Here is a 16,377-nt window from a genome sequence, read left to right as displayed (position 1 = left end):
GGCCAGAATTCAAAACAAAATTATATGAAATGGTGTCTAAGGAATCACAAAACATCCAATAATAGGTCAATAAAGTGTATATTTTTAAGGACTGTGTGGGAGGTGTGCATCACAAATCTTTCTAGTAAAGAGTTGGAAAAACAACTAAACGTCAAAGCTCCGGTTCAAAATAGCTCACACAAAAGTGAGTAAACAAGGCATCCAGATGAATATAAAATATTTAGTTTTATAAGTGCCACACAATTGAAAAAGACATTAATTGCTCATTCTAACCCAACGGCCACAGTGGTTATAGTCCTTTATAGGAGGGAAAGAACCCCAACAACCCTAGAATACATAGTGTTCCATTCAAGAGACGCTCATCTAATGTCTAACGTCTAACGTCTAACGTCTAACATCGTTCACCACTGGGAGCTGTGGATATAGTGCCGAGGTATGGCTCAGACAATGCCGAGAAGGTAGATTGAATGAAAACAAATGAGGGAGAAATTTAGCTCTGAAGCATTCACTATTCAGCATTTGTATGGGATTTGCCATTTAAAGATATTTAAATCTGTTTCAATATATGCATAACCTAGCAATTCATATACTTGCATTTCCCATACTTTTAAAAGAAGGAATATGTAACGCCTCGTCTTTTCAATAAGGAAACTGAGGCAGAAAGTTAAGTGGCAGTTTAAAATTTGCCAGTAGAAGCACTTTCTCTTTAGTTGAGGGTTCATTCATTTGAAGTGAATTACCTAGTCTCAGGAGCCCCATGATGGCCCTAGCCAGAGTAATTTATTTCCAAGAAGGGAATACTTTGCTTTTAAGAGGAAACGTTTTTACTTATTGTATTGTAGAATTGTGCCTGTTACTAATATAATAAGAAATATATATCCTGAATACACTCGCATTAAGCCAAATACTGTGTTCTGTTTTTCCTTACCAGATGTTTTATAGCATGTAAGTGTGTTAAAGAAGATTGATAAACCTAATAAACTTATATATAAACCTATCAGTAAGGGATTATAGAGAGGAAATTCTACTTCGGTTTGGAATACTCGTAAGGTTTCAACCACAGGTTTGCTCTACTTTAGCTCATTCCCATTTATAAAAGAACCATTTTTATCCTATGTTTGCAGCACTTATGTTTATACTAAGAAAGAGAAATGCATGCAAAGCTTTTGACTAAATTCTGTCACTAACTCAGCTCTAATGAAAATATTCTACATTTCAGATATTTTGCATCTTTAAAATGGAAATATAATATGGTTGGTTAGGTGCCAATCAGTTTTATTTAATCTGATTTGATTCCTTGAGAAAAAGAAATGCATTTCTAGAAATGTAAATGTGAGTCATTAAAGAGGGAGAAGGGGCTTAGATAATGATTCTATGGAGCCGGGCCAGTAACGTAGCTGTTGGAAAAGGAAGACCTGGTCTACAAGGCAGACAGATAGCAAACGTTATTTTCCAAGTTATAAAAAGTATACATTGCTAATATATAGTTAATAGCATAAAAAACTATAATGAATACATTAAAATCACAAATGTTGACAGAGTAAGAACCACTTTAAGATTTCGATGACTATCTTTCCAGACCTCTTCCAATGACATACTTAAGTAAACTTAACACAAGTCGTATAGCACAGAGTGTCCTACTTACGTCAGCACTGGGTGCATGTCCTTTGGAGAACCAAGCAATGATTTCTGGTTGTCGTTTACCTGGTGCAGAGCTGCTACGTCAAAGGGTATTCATCTACTTAACGTTAGTAAATACTGTCAAACAGGTGTTCAGAGAGGTTGTAAAAACGGGTGGATGCTTCAACTTTCTGTTTCACCTTCTCACCAGTCCTTGGAATTGGCAGTACTTCATATTTCAGCCATTCGTGTGTGTTTCTAGTGGTATTGCGTTGTCTAATTTTTACACTTTTTTTCACATTTCTCAGATGGCTAATGATGTTGAGTGGTTTTTCTAATGTTTATAGTCACTTGGATTACCTCTTTTGTGAATTTCACATTCAAGTGTTTCGTGTAATTGTCTATTGGGTAGTCTGGCTCATCTTTATTGATTTGTGGTAGTACTTTATACATTCTTAATATAGGTCCTCTTTGGATATTTAGATCATTTATATTTAATGTACTGATACAGTTGGATTTGTGTCTAAAATCTTGTTATTCGTTTCCCATTTTAACTAGGGGTTTGATATTACTTTTTCTTTTCTTTGTTGCTTTCTTTTGTATTAACCAAATATTTATTATTATTATTTAACTTTTTCTCTATCAAGTTGTTGGTATAAAATCCTTTACTATTCTTTCAGTTTACTGAACTATTTTACAGTAACTATTTTTACTCTAGATATTACGACATACATGCTTGATGACTTCTAATCGAATATAAACAGTCAGTTTTACCAACTCCATTTATCCTCATACCCTCTTTTGTAGTAATTTTTTAATGAATATTAGTTATACATACATTTAAAAATGCATAGAACATACTTATTTTTATACAATCTTAATTTCTATTTTATACTCTTTTTATTCATTTCTTCTTACCTTTATGTCTTTTCCTCTAGCATCATTTTCTTTCTGACTAAATCATTCCTATTCCTATTTTTCAAATACAGATCTGCTGGTAACAACTTCTCTCAGTTTTAGTTTATTTGAAAATATCTTTAATTTGTCTCCATATTTCAGGGAAATAGTTGTAATGTATAGGATTCTGAGACAACATTTCTTTGTGTCCAGCACTTAAACATGCTCTATATTGTCCTCTGGCTTCTGCATTTTCATAGGTGTCAGCTCTCAGTCAGGTTGTTATCCTTTTGAAGGTTAAGTCTACTTTTCCTTTGGTTACTTTTAAATGTTCTCTTTTTCTTCGGTTTTCAGCATTTTGACCAGGATGTGCCTGAGTGTATTCTGTGACTTGATTTGATTATTTTGCATCTTACTTGGTGTAGGCAGAGATTCTTGGTCCCGTGATCTAACAGCCTTTGTTAGTATTTTTTAAACTAATTATCTCTTCGAATATTTCTTCTGCTCAATTCTTTATCTCACCTCTTAAAACCCCAATTACAAGGAAGTTAGCTCTTTTCATATTCCTCTGGTTTTTTATACTTCTTTTCTATGTTTGTGTCAGTTTGAATATTTTCTTTTTATCTGTATCCCAGTTCTCTAACTCTCTTTTTTCTTATATCTATTTTTCTATTAAAATAATCTACTCATTTTAAAATTACACATATTGTATTTTCATTTCTATAATTTCTATTTTATTATACTGTATAGGTTCCAATTTTCTTTTGAAATTCTCAATATTTTACTCTGTTTTATTCATTTTTTTCTTATATTTTCTTGAACAAATTCATCCTAGTTATATTCCTGTCTACTAGATCCAGATTATCTGTAGACATGGTTTACTTTTTTATGATTATCTATTTTCTTTGACAAGAATTTTCAAAATTCCATTTGAAAAGTTGAGTTCCATACGTTGCATATGTGGAGGCTTCATGTGATGTTACATCACAATAGGGAGCTTCACCCTTTCATTTTCCAAGCAGACAGAGGAGGGGCCTGGCCACCTCACCCTAATAGGGGATTAAGTGGCGTTACGGCTGGGTTGCTATTTTGGTAATAGTTAATCTAGATCTCTCTGTCCCAGTTTCCAGGGTGTAGCCCTCCTGGACCTTCAGTTTGCAGCATATTATGATTACCAGGCTTCTCCTCAGTGATTATTTTGCTCATGAAGAGCAAAGACTGCGTCACTTAAGCTCAGTATTGCAGAGGCTGTGGTTAAGGCTCTGAGACACCTGCCTTGCTCACATTCATAATTCAGTAAATGTCTTGTGGGGAAAACTGGCTTTTTGATGCCTTCATATCTTCAGTTTTTCACTCTACTAGCATCCCTTTGCTTTGCCAAAACCTGGATTTTTATCCACTAGCTACATTCAAGATTGGCTGAGGCCCCAGGAATAATATTGTAGAATGTCAATATACTGCTTCTGCAGAATAATTCTTGCTGCATAATAAATTACCACAAACAGCAGCTTCATGTACATACATTTGTTACATATTATGTATGTATTTAATATGTATGTTAACATAACATACGTTTATTGTCTCAGTTTCTATGGGTGAGGAGTTTGGGTCCAGCTTAACGTGGTCGTGTGCTCAGGTTCCACAAGGTTATAGTCTCGATACATCGTGTTCTTGAGCTCAGGGTCATCTTGCAAACTGAGCTAGGTGTTGGGAAAATTCAGTTCCCAGTTGTTCGGAAAAAGTAGCAGTACCCAGTGGCAAACAGGTTCCCCCTGCAGCTTCTTTGGTTGGTTTTGTAAATGCCTCCAGCAAGTCATTTCCCCAAGAACAGGTTTTTCGACTGCTGACGGCAGATTTCCGACAAGTCCCCCAGGGAGCATGGCAGCGACTTCTCTGCCATTCAGGGCCCACAGTCGTGCCCTCTCCAGCCAGTTGTGGAGCTCCATTGTGGCTGTGGGGCCTTTTTTCAGGCACAATATCATAGCTATAGGAGTAGTGGCTGACCCTTCTCTCTGCTGTTCTCTTATTCTCTGGAGTTATCTGTAATCCCTAATAGCCAATCCTCATTACTGCAGCGTGCTGTTATAGTTAGTGATTCTTTCTATTAAACTTCCCCTGTTCAAATTATTATGTGGTTTCTATCTCCTGTTTGGACTCTGACTCATACATTCGGTGTTGTTTTTAATGGCTATTCTTCTGCCACCACTGATTATTGGTACCTAATCTATAATAGTTGTTCCACTACTGATTATTGGTACCTAATCTATAATAGTTGTTCCACTACTGATTATTGGTACCTAATCTAAAATAGTTGTTCCACTACTGATTATTGGTACATAATCTATAATAGTTGTTCCTTGTTATGAAGAAAGAGTTAAAGCAAATTGACAATTAACATAATACATATTAAAGAGCAATGTAAGCTACTTGAGCTCACAAAAACGAAGTGAGAATTAGAGATGGAATCTTAGAGAAAGGGAGTGATATTTTTTTAATCATAAAACTAAGTACAAAAGAAGGCAAGACAATTCAGAAGGGAAAATAACGATGCAAGATAAAGTTAAATCAAGAGAACATGAGTAGAATAGAACTAAATTCCTATTGTCAGCATATTGGGTCAGATAAGCTAAATTAAACAAACAAATAAGCAAAGAAAACCCAAACTCTCCAAATGAAGCATGTAACATACTGGACAGATAAACATCGTTTTGAAAAAATCCGTGTAAGGCCAAAATGTAAGGAAATCAACAGGCCCAAGTGAAACAAACCAGGCAAAGTTGGGGGCCAAGATCTTCTTCAACCCCAAGGGGTTCTGCCATGTCCCATTTAACTTGAGCTGAGGTGAATATACAGTTTTAAGGGTGTGATACAAAGGCAAGATTTACACAGTTGTCAGTCTCCAGTAAAACTAACATGCACATAGTTAGGACCCAGCAATTCTATACCTAGATATTTACCCTTCAGAATCTTTTGGACGTTTGCACTGGGAGACTCGTACAAAAATATTCATGGCAGCAAATTCATAAAGGTCAAAAAGATTGTGGTATATTCATGCAAAGAAGCACTATTCAGCCATGAACAATGTATTCGAGCTCTATACAGCTACATCAATAAATCTAATAAATATATTTTTGTCTTATTTGAGAAAAGGGACAGAAGGTTGGAAACAACAGCATAATATAAAAGTAAAGGCATGCTATCGCAGCAGACCTCTTGTTTTGGTCAGCAACTTGAGCTGTTATTCTAAATCAGTTTGATGTAAGACTCTAGGGATGCTGATCTGAGCTTCTATTCTCATTAACTTGGGTTTATCCTGTATGGGGGTCGGGTGGAGAATAAGTAAATATATTGGGCCCTTGATTCACATAATAAGAGCTAGCCACTTAAAATGTGAGTTTAAAGATGTATTCCTAATTGTAGGATTTGTCAGTGTGGCTTGAGCTCTTAAGGGAAGAGTAAAAAGAGAAGAAGAAGAAGAAAGCTACTGATAACATGGCACTAAAACGATTTTTATTTTATTGAAGAATACTACTTTGACTTGTAGAATTCTAAGATATTGCAATCGTTTTCACTCTTTGAAATACTTGAGACTATTTAAATATTGTTATGTGATGTAACAGTCAACAAGCCCTCTTTTAAAAGTGACATTTGAAAACACATTCTTACCATTGTCCTTCAAATCATTTGAATATATCACTATGTGTTCACTAAAAGGTTCTATGATTAAAATGGTGGGTGTATTAAGTGTGTGTGTATGTGTGCATGCGTGTATTTTGGAGGAGAATAAAAAAGTAAGAAAAACAAAAACACTAAAATAATAGCTGAAGTGTCTAAAAATAAGACTTGTAAAGTGTGGCGAATGTAATGGACAAACAATTTGAGGAATTTCACCTTGAACTAATAGATTAGGTTTTACTTAAAAGGGACAGATTTAATTTTATTTTCACAGATTGTTCATTGGCAAAAGAAAAATATCAGAATATAAGGGGGCCAGCCCGGTGGGGCAGCAGTTAAGTTCGTGCCCTGCCTTGGTGGTCCAGGGTTCGCCAGTTTGGATCCTGGGCGCAGATCTAGCACCACTTATCAAGCCGTGTTGTGGCAGGCATCCCACACATAAAACAGAGGAAAACAGAAACAGATTTTATCTCAAGGCCAGTCTTCCTCAGCAAAAAGAGGAGGATTGGTGGCTGATGTTAGCTCAATGCTAATCTTCCTCAAAAACAAAAAAAAGCATATAAGTATGATCACAATTAAAATTTTATAGCTTGTCTGTTGACTTTGGAGCTTAGATTGTTGGGCTGATAACCTCAAAATATTTTACTGTTTTCTGTTTCGTAATAGTTAAAATTGCTCAGGATTTTTTCAAACTAATCATTTCATTTGATCGTCATAAGAACCATGTATTAGGTGAGGATTATTACATAGTTTTATTGATGAGACCAGAAAGATATAGAGTCAGAAAAATATATCTTGCCCAAGACCAGATTTTAGGTGACAGGACAGGAGCTCAGGGCAAGATTTTTTAGCTTTTAGTCCTGCATCACTTGGTTTAAAAGTTAGAATAGCATGATAATTTCTTCAAGACGAACATGGAAACAGTGTTTTTCAGGTAGAATTAGAGGAGAAACACTGGAGAAGAGAGACCACTTGGAATGCTGTTTAAAGAATTCTACATGCAGGGAGCCAAGCCCTGAACTTAAACAGGGGCTGTGGAAATGGATCCTGCTTCCAGCTTCTTCACTGAGTCCTTGGTCCTTTCAGACGTTTTCTGTGAGAACTAGTTTGATTGAGAGTCTTTACAATCCTTTTAAAGGTCTCTCTGGTGTTTTTTACAATGAGCTGAATGCTTTTGGATAATCTCTCTGATTTATCTAAGCTTAGTAAAATGTTCAATAAAAGTGGACTATTTGAATTCAGTGAAAGAGCACAGACTGCTGTTAGATTTCTGGAATGTTTTCTAATTTCTACATACAAAAGGATAACAAATTAAACATTCAAGGAAAAGAATATGCTCTCTGGGTTTCATCCCTATTTAAAACCCTGATGTTTGAGGTTTGGCCAGAGAGCTTTTGTCTATTTGCCACGGCCCCTGCCTCAGCTCCACATTTCTTCCCGCTGTCTTGGTTTATTTACACATGGGCAAGTGGGGCTGGAGTTGGGTGAATACCTCCTTGTGGATTGACTGTTTATTTGTGCATGGTAGAGAGGAAGGCGCACTGATCAAGAACTCACAGAACCTGCACTCTAGGCCAGGCTCTGTTACTTCCTTAAGTTAAATTGTTAAACGACTTGGATTAAATTGTTCATCCTTATCACCTCGGGCTCCTCAAAATAGAGATTCTAAATTCTGTTATACATTTTCTTTTCCTGAGAGATATATTTAATATCATCAAGCAAGCAAACAAAAATTAATTAGTCTTTCATAAATGATAAATCAGAGGCTAACATATTTTATCATTTATTTGTCTGTTACAAAATATATGGCCAGATTTGATGGATGGTATGAGGTTATAACTATTGACTCAAGGCTAACCGATTACCAGGGACAGGTAATATGGTAATAAATATATAAATAAATAATCATCTAGCCATGTGGCAGATTCTGTATATTGACTCACTAAATACCGTTCCAATCTGCTTCTACATGCTTTTCTCTTCTCTGAAGGATAGAAAGCTAATAGGTGCATTTTCAGTATTGCTTCGCAGCTAGGTTTCTGCATGTAATCTAGCATCTTTTCTGCAGAAAAACCCATAAGAGAATTAGAAGCCAGAGGTGAGCAGTGTGAGATGGCAGCTACACCTAGTTTATTACTCAGGGTTCTCCAGAGAAACAGAACCAATAACAAAACTCATTCATATGTATATACAAAATTGGCTCACACAAGGGTGGGGCTGGCAAGTTTGAAATCCATAGGGCAAGTCAGCAGGCTGGAAATCATGTAAGAGTTGATGTTGCAGTATTGAGTCCAAAATCTGCAGAGCAGGTCATCAGGCTGGAAACAAGCAGAACGTCTATACTGCAGTCCTTAAGACAGAATTCATTCTTCAGGAAACCTGTGTTTGCTCTTAATGCCTTCAACCGATTGGATGAGGCTCATCCACATTATGGAGGATGATCAGCTTTACTCAAAGGCGACTGACGGTAAAGATTAATCACATCTAAAAAATACCTTCAAAGCAACATCCAGTCTAGTGTTCGATCAAACAACCATGCATCTTAGCCTAGCCAAGTTGCCACATAAATGAACATGCCTGAGAAGACCAGATTTTGGGTGGCTTTGTTAGCATTTCTACTGTCCAAGCTTAGTGATATAGATGCTGAACAATGTGTCACAGGACTAGTAGGGGGTTTCTGGTCGTACAAAAGCCAAGTTGACTTTTCTGGGCTTCTAAGACATTTTTTAACTTCTTAATAACCTGTAGCTATTTTAAACAAAGTCGAGTGCATACTACTGTCTGCAACTAAGAACCCCAACCAAAAAAAGTGCTTTCAAGTGCCATGACCTAAAAGATACAGAACCTAGAATTGGTTTTCTGACCTGGATTGAGTCTGAAACAGTAAGGATCCAGTTAACCTTAGAGGATGAGATACTGGTGGTCCATGATGGGCAAGGCCACACACTCACTTAAATTATACGCCTCACTCACCATTGTGAATGAATTTCTCCATAAAGCCAAGTCTTTAGCAGACTGAAATGGCTACTGCGACAGATCATTTTCAAAGGCAGGAAGAAAACAAATATTGTGAGGTGAGCTGTTTCTAAGTGCAATAGGTATCTTATGGAAAAAAAGAATTTCAGATAATTCCTCATGATTGAACAAAAAAAAAAGTAACAAAAGGAAAGAAGGAAGAGAAGGAAATCTCTTATTTTCCAAAATTACAACACTGATATCACCAAAATTAAGATACAGAATTTAATTTTGAAATTGCTAATTTATAATGGTTGGTTGGTTCAATTCACCCTTATAAAAGTTAGAACATCAGTTGGGAAAGATTTTGCAAAAAGTCTGTTCAATATAAGCTTGAATGGATTCTGAGGCAAAAGAGAAAGATGTATAACTATTGATGAATTTATTTATATAGGGTACTTGCCAAAGATTCTGTACTCTGTGTGCTAGAAAGAGTAGCTAGGACAGGTTCTGTTTGCTTAATTAGTTGGCCTATATTAGGCCTGAAAAGAAGCTTATACTGAATGAAATGTAAATAACAAAATCTCTTTGTAGAAGAATGCAGAGGAAGGAATACAATAGCTTCAAGAGATAGGAATTTATTATGTGCATCCCACGCATCTACCCTCAGATACAATCCTCAGGACCTCCCAAGGGTACTATTCTCCAAGGCACTTGGGAGAGCACCAGCATCTTTGAGAAGTGCTGTGGCAGTTATCCTTTGTAGGCTGGGATGAAGCTATTGAAGTGGATTTTCTAATTTCACAGTGGAAGAGCCTAAATAACAGTATTCCGCTGCCAGGCAAGATGGCATGGTTGTAATGATGAGCAGCAGAGAAAGAACGATCATCAAAATATTTTGGTGCACCTAGGTCTTTGTTGACCTCCAATTTATCATGGAGTTTTGGTGCAAAAATAAATGGGCACGTCCCTAAACTCCTGCTTGATTTCTGTAAGTACCTCCTTCAAGTAAAAAACAAAAAAGAAAGAAAGAAAAGAAAAGAAAGATAAACTACTTTAGGTCTAGCAAAAATATAGGCCTGAATTGAGCTGCAAAATAGTCAATTTTACCACCTACTCAATTGCCAGACTTGAGTAAGTTTAGTTCTGCTTGACAGAACGCAAAGCCACTTCTGTTTGAGGAAGATGTTTGAAGCATCACAAGTCTTTAAAATAAGATTTCTTCCTAGACTTCCTTAAAAGAACCTATGACCACTCACCAAAGTAATTGTGTAGTGGAAAAGAGATATAACTAGAATTTTTTTGATTATTGGACAATGGACACTGAGTTATTGCTAATTTCAGAAGAGTCATTTTTCCCTTGCTCAGGGAGAGCTAATGTGAGTAAGGTAACAAATGAAGTTCAGTCCTACTTAAAAGATGCAGGAATTTTGATCTATCTTTCCTAATTCTAGTCACCTGCTTTCCTATATGGGAGACAGATTGGTCTTAAAGAATGATAGTAGATTACTATAAAATGATGCATTTAACATCTTATGTGCTGTATGACTTGTTAATGAGACAAATAAGCATCACCATGGCATTTTGGCACTTGATATACAGTTACTGATTTGGCCAATTTTATATCCAATAAGTCAAGAACTCTAGAGAGAATTTATTTCACTTGGCTGGGCAAATACTAAGCCTTCAGTATCTAACTTTAGATATATGTCATTTCTCTACTGCTGGGCCATAATTTCATCTGCAGACAACTTCATCATTTCAGCGTCCCCCAGAATGTCAAACCAGTCCTTTCCATTGATGACACACGTGAGTAGAATCTGGGGAGCAGGAAACAGCAGGCATCTAGATGCTTTCATAGGCACATACTGCTGGAGAGTGGGGGATAAACTCTAAGGAAATTCAGAGTATCAAAAGCACAGCAAATTTTCCAAGAATAAAATGGTCTGGAGCACATGGAATTTTGTTTTCAAAGTAAAACCACTGCATTTTTCTCTGTGTAATCTTAGAAAAGAAAGTTAATTTGAATTTTGGAGTCAAGATATACGATATTTGGCATAAGTGAAATCTCAACCTATTTACTGGATAATTAGGCTATCAGCTTTTAATTGGGCCTAAACACAAATGAAGACTTTCTAGCTTATTCACGCTGCAGTATAAGCAGTTTTGCCACTTAGCCCTTATGACCCAACAGATTTAGTGATGTTTGACAGGCCTGTTACTGAGTGGGACACTGAAAGGAAGCAGTGATGAGCCCCAATAAGAGAATCTTAGTGCTAGCCCCTAGGTTGTGGAGCAAAACTATGGTAAGTACTACACTGTTTTGAGAAATAGCTCTTGCCTCTGTTAGATACACTAAGGCCAGTCATAAAACACTGAGAAATCGTGTGACCTGAGCTTCCCGTTATAGTCTGTTATTTAATCCACAAAACCATAATTTTGGGCAAACTTGGAACTGCTATAGATGAGGATGAACTCAAGAAGATATTGAAGATATTAGAAAGGCTAATGAACAGGTGGTCACTTTTTCAATGTGCCAACTCCTGCTGCATTGCCATCTCTTCCCCAACCTATACTTACAGCTTCAGGGAGTTCATTCCCTCTGTCTACTAACTGAGGATGATACACTTGAAACCTAGTTGTAGATAGCTCTGTAGGATATTCTAACACCGAGTATGAGTGGAATGGTCTAGAAATACAATTCGCTATTGGCCCTAGACAGTGCAGTAGAGAAATCCTCCCAGTAGGCAAACCTTGGAGAAGCACAGATGATTTTTCCACGTTGATTGGAAGGACTGATGAGCAGGGTGTGATTCTATTTAAATTCAGCTAGTTTTTGGGGAGATGATCAGGGATTTGGGAGGATATATTTGGAAGATTAATGACAATGTTTCAGGGAAAATTGTGTAAATAGGTCTCAAATTTGAAATATTTGGCCCCCATGTGAATGATCAGCAGATGACCCTGTCTGCAGAGGAATCTCTCAGTAATCAGCTGATAGATTCACTTTTTGGTCAGGCAGTCTCTTTCTGCACTCACTCCAGTTCTTAGTCTAGGTGATCATGAACAGATTGCCATTATGGCCAGGACAAAGTATACAGATGTGCTTAGGAACGTGGAACTTCTCTCCACAAGACTGTCCTTGATATTACTATGTCAGAACAGGGACATACACAGAACTCCTGATATAGCATGACAATTTGGAGGGACCAACCAAGAACTTGGGAGAAGATCAGTTATGTTGGACCCTTTCATTTTGAAAGGACAATGATTTTTCCTCATTGGAATTAACTCTTATTCTGGATATTGATTTTTCCTTACTTGCTTCTACCAGCAATATAAGCAGAATACATGGGTCTGGAAACCAAGGGGTGAAAGAGAGAGTAGTATTTCGTGATAGCACTAAAATGACCTACTCCTCAAATTTTTGCTTCTTATTCCTGTGGCTTTATTGAGTGCTGATTTAGAAGTCTTAGAAGACAAGGGATCAATACTTCCAACAATGGATGCATTGTTGCCATTGAGCAGGTGGTTGAAAAAAATCAACCAGCCATTTTTGGCTTTCACACCATTAGATGGTTAGACCAACAGGCACACGTCTTGTCTTAGTTAGCAAGTGATGCTGCCTGAAAGCAAATGCTCCGTAACCCACCTGAGTTCCCTTGGACAAATATCTGGTTGTCACTGAATACACGGGTGCAGATGCCTTTTAAATCCAGATGAGTTTGAAGAACTAGACTGGACAAGATAGATTTTCTTAATAACCAAAAGTGACCAGGAAAATATGGAATATGTCTGTGATGTTGTTAAGAGGCATGAAAAGAAGATGTGACATAGTGTAATTGGAAGTCAATAATTAAAGAAAAACTGTTTTAATGTTAATACCCCTCCAAGTTCACACCGTTTGATGATCCAGTGACATTGACCAAATGGTGAAACAAAAGTATTAGTGGAATAATCAAAATGATTTGAGGTACAGAATAAGAAAAGTTTGATTTTGCTCGTTGGGTCTAAGGAAGTTTTTAGCAAAGGGTTGATACCAGAATTAAGTCTTGAAGGATGATGAGGAAATTCCAGTGAATAAGAATACAGACAAGCATGCCAGTCAGATGGCACGCCAGATGCATTAAAGCTGATATTTTGTGGTTTGGCTAAAACACATGAGACAAAGGAAACAAGATGGAAAGGGTGAGCAGGGTGATGGTGAGTTCTCAAATTCTCTTGGAAACAGCATGATCAAGTGCGTATTTTTGAGAGGTAGCTGTGGTGATGGAATGGAGTTTGCCTTTGATGGGAAGAGACTAGAACAGGGAGATCATTTAGGATGCAGTGATAGATTATGAGAACTTAAATTGAGATCAGTTGAAAAAGGTGGAGGATGGGCGGTTATACAAGATTTTCAGTGAAGAAGTGTTAGGACTTGAAGACAGGACTAGATTGTGTGGAAGGAGGTGTACTGAAGATGATAATGAGGTTTCTACTTTGGAATGGATCGATGGTGAGAAATCTTTTATAGGTGCATACATTGGACATGAATACAGATAAATATTAAGATGGAAAATTACTGATTTTCCCCCTTCATCCCTTTTCCTGTCTTTTCTTCCTTCCCTCCTCTCTTTTTCACCGTTATGTCTTGCATAACTTTTAGCCTTTCTGTTTGCATTTTACTTTCCACGTGATCTCAGAACAGGAATTTCAAGTGTTTGATAGTTAAAGTTGTTCTCTGTGTTGTTCTAACATTTCTAATGCTCGATTATTATCCATTTTTTTTCTTTTATAATTTTGGAACTTTGTTAAATTGTCCTAGGAAACTAAGAACTTGATCTCATTCTGCATTCATAAACAATAGCATCCTCATATGCCTGTTGACGGAATTGTTATTAAAATAATCATATTGAGCAGTAGCCAATAATCAATGTTTGTGCCTTGCTAAAACTAGGCTTTAGGACAACTTAATTCCAGTTAGCTCTTCAAAAATCATTTATAACAAAGATCTATATTCGTGAATGGTTTGAGATATTATCAAAGATTTTAACTCATAATATACAAAGAACAAAACAAATGAAATAAAACCAGATATGATTCTAGGAACAAAGATTTGATAAACAAAAAATGCTGACCATTTTTGTGTTTTAAAATCATTAACAAAAAACAAACAAAAAAATCTTGGCTAGTTTTTACTCTTGGATTCATCTAAAATGTGGTTTATTCCTCTCGTTCGCTAGTATGAAAAAGGGGAATGTGATTTGATGCGGCCCAATGCCTTGCAGAAGAGAGATGTGCCAATAACGTAACTTATTTGACAGATACATAGTATTTAAACCAGATGAAAAAAATCAACATGTTTATTTTTCATCAAGTTAGGGTCGGTAGAAACATTTCTGTGTAATGTAATATATCATAATGGGTTGTCATCTGGAGAAGGTCAATTTAAATAAGAAAGAAAAACTTGTAGCCTAGATCAAAACCACAACCAAGCCTCCAAAGAAATATAAGACTGCAAGTTGTATTCAGATGCAGGAATGTTTAATAATTACTTTCCGTAGGCAATTTCTGGGATATGGTAACTCTAGCATGTTTTTTTGATGGGGGGCCTTAATTTGGTCTTCAGAAATATAACAGCAGTCTCCCACAAGGAGAAAGGGCCAACTAAAGGGATATAAACATGCCTTAAGTGTCATCATGTGTTCACAGAGCATGAGGCCTGTGTTTGGCACGACCTTACCACTCATAACCACAACGGGGCTGGACTGACTTAGAGAAATGCTGGAAACTTTCCAGGCGACTGGTTAGCTAACAGGCCTCGTTTGGGGATGTGGGAAGAGACGTAGAGGAAGGAAGATCAGTTGCCTGTGTTCTTGAAAACTGTTTAGAAATAGAGCACGATGGGAATTTACCAACTTTTCCTTTACATTTTATTATGCTTAATAGAATTATCCAGGTTCTTCTAGTCCAAGGGATACTATGAAATACATTTACCAGTGAAGGAGCAGGTAATTTCTTCTCTAACTAATTTGAATGATGCTTAAGTCAATTAACTTTCACAGTGAAGGAAGCTGAATAAATAAGGTACACTTTTATAGTGTGCAATACCTTTAAAAGTAGAATACTAAGAAAAAGTTGTGCAACATAATTTTTACTTGTTCTCAAGTACAATTTAAGGAAATCCTTCAGTGTTAATATGGTGCATTAAAAATTCTGTGGTGTCAATAAAAAGTTAAAAGCAAAATCATATATTAATATTTCTTTCCAATGCAGGTGGTGTAAAGAATTAGAGGTTTTAAGAAAAGTGTTATGCATAATCATGTTATGAAATGAATGTTTTGTTTAGAAAAAATCTTTCATCTTCAAAGATTTTAACAGTCACAGTGGGATAAGAAGGTGGGAGCTCTTGCCTACAAATTTTTCCGTATACTTTAATTTAGAGAAGATTTTTTTCCAAAAGATCTGTAAGCACTCCTCTTGTTTTTATCCGTTGAAGGTGTAAGGTATTTTCAGTTAAATGTCTCCAGTGGGTTACATAGTTATTTGTAAAGCAAATATCCCTAAATACTTATAAACATCAAACATTGTATAAAAATTTCTGGAAAATTAGTAATTTTTTTAAACAAATATTCACTGAGCATCTACTAAGAGCCAGGTAGAGGGGAGGCAAAGCCAGATTCTGGAGATACAAAGATAAGAAAATGAGTTACACCATTCTCTGCCATGGAAACACTCACATAATTCAAGCCACATCATGTCAATTTTCACTAAATTCTAGCTCTAACGTTATGCAACCATGTATCAGACATTTTCATCTGGATGTCTTAATTCAAATTCAAATACCCAAAATTAAACTACTCATTTCCTTCAACTCTGCCAACAGTAATCACCCCTCCTCCTAATGTCCACATGTTTTTAAAGAAAAATCTCAAACTGCTAATTTGAAAACTTCACATTCTTTTGATTTCTCTTCCTCTCCTTTATCATCTTATCTGGTCATTTGATTTATTTTCCTATCCTTTTGAGTTTATCTAGTTATTCAGAAATCATGACATTTCTGTTTTCAAGCTACTTATTTGCATTCCTACATTATCATTCCAGGAGAAGTAGCTTGGTATACAGAATTTACTGCCAACCTCTGCTCAGCCACTCACTAGATGTGTGTCTTTAAGAAAGTTATGTGACAGCTTTGTGAGCCGAAGAGCCCTCAGAGGATCCTTGGGAGGGATTAAGAAGGCAGTGTGT

At 36.4% G+C, this 16,377-nt stretch overlaps 1 long non-coding RNA gene across 3 annotated transcripts in view; it reads left to right on the top strand.

Moving 5' to 3' along the window:
• Window positions 1-329: 329 nt before the first annotated feature.
• The window catches only part of LOC111771418 (uncharacterized), a 165,000-nt gene continuing 148,952 nt past the window's right edge, over window positions 330-16,377 (top strand). The window contains exon 1 of one of the 3 annotated variants that reach the window (XR_011434402.1): window positions 330-433. This is a non-coding gene — a long non-coding RNA (uncharacterized lncRNA). The remainder of the gene's footprint in view (window positions 434-16,377) is intronic. The other 2 variants (XR_011434400.1, XR_011434401.1) reach the window with 2 other exon arrangements.

Source organism: Equus caballus, chromosome 31, assembly GCF_041296265.1.
Source record: "Equus caballus isolate H_3958 breed thoroughbred chromosome 31, TB-T2T, whole genome shotgun sequence".
NCBI lineage: Eukaryota > Metazoa > Chordata > Mammalia > Perissodactyla > Equidae > Equus > Equus caballus.
Note: the sequence above shows the minus strand (reverse complement) of the source record. Positions and strands in the feature narration are given on the sequence as shown.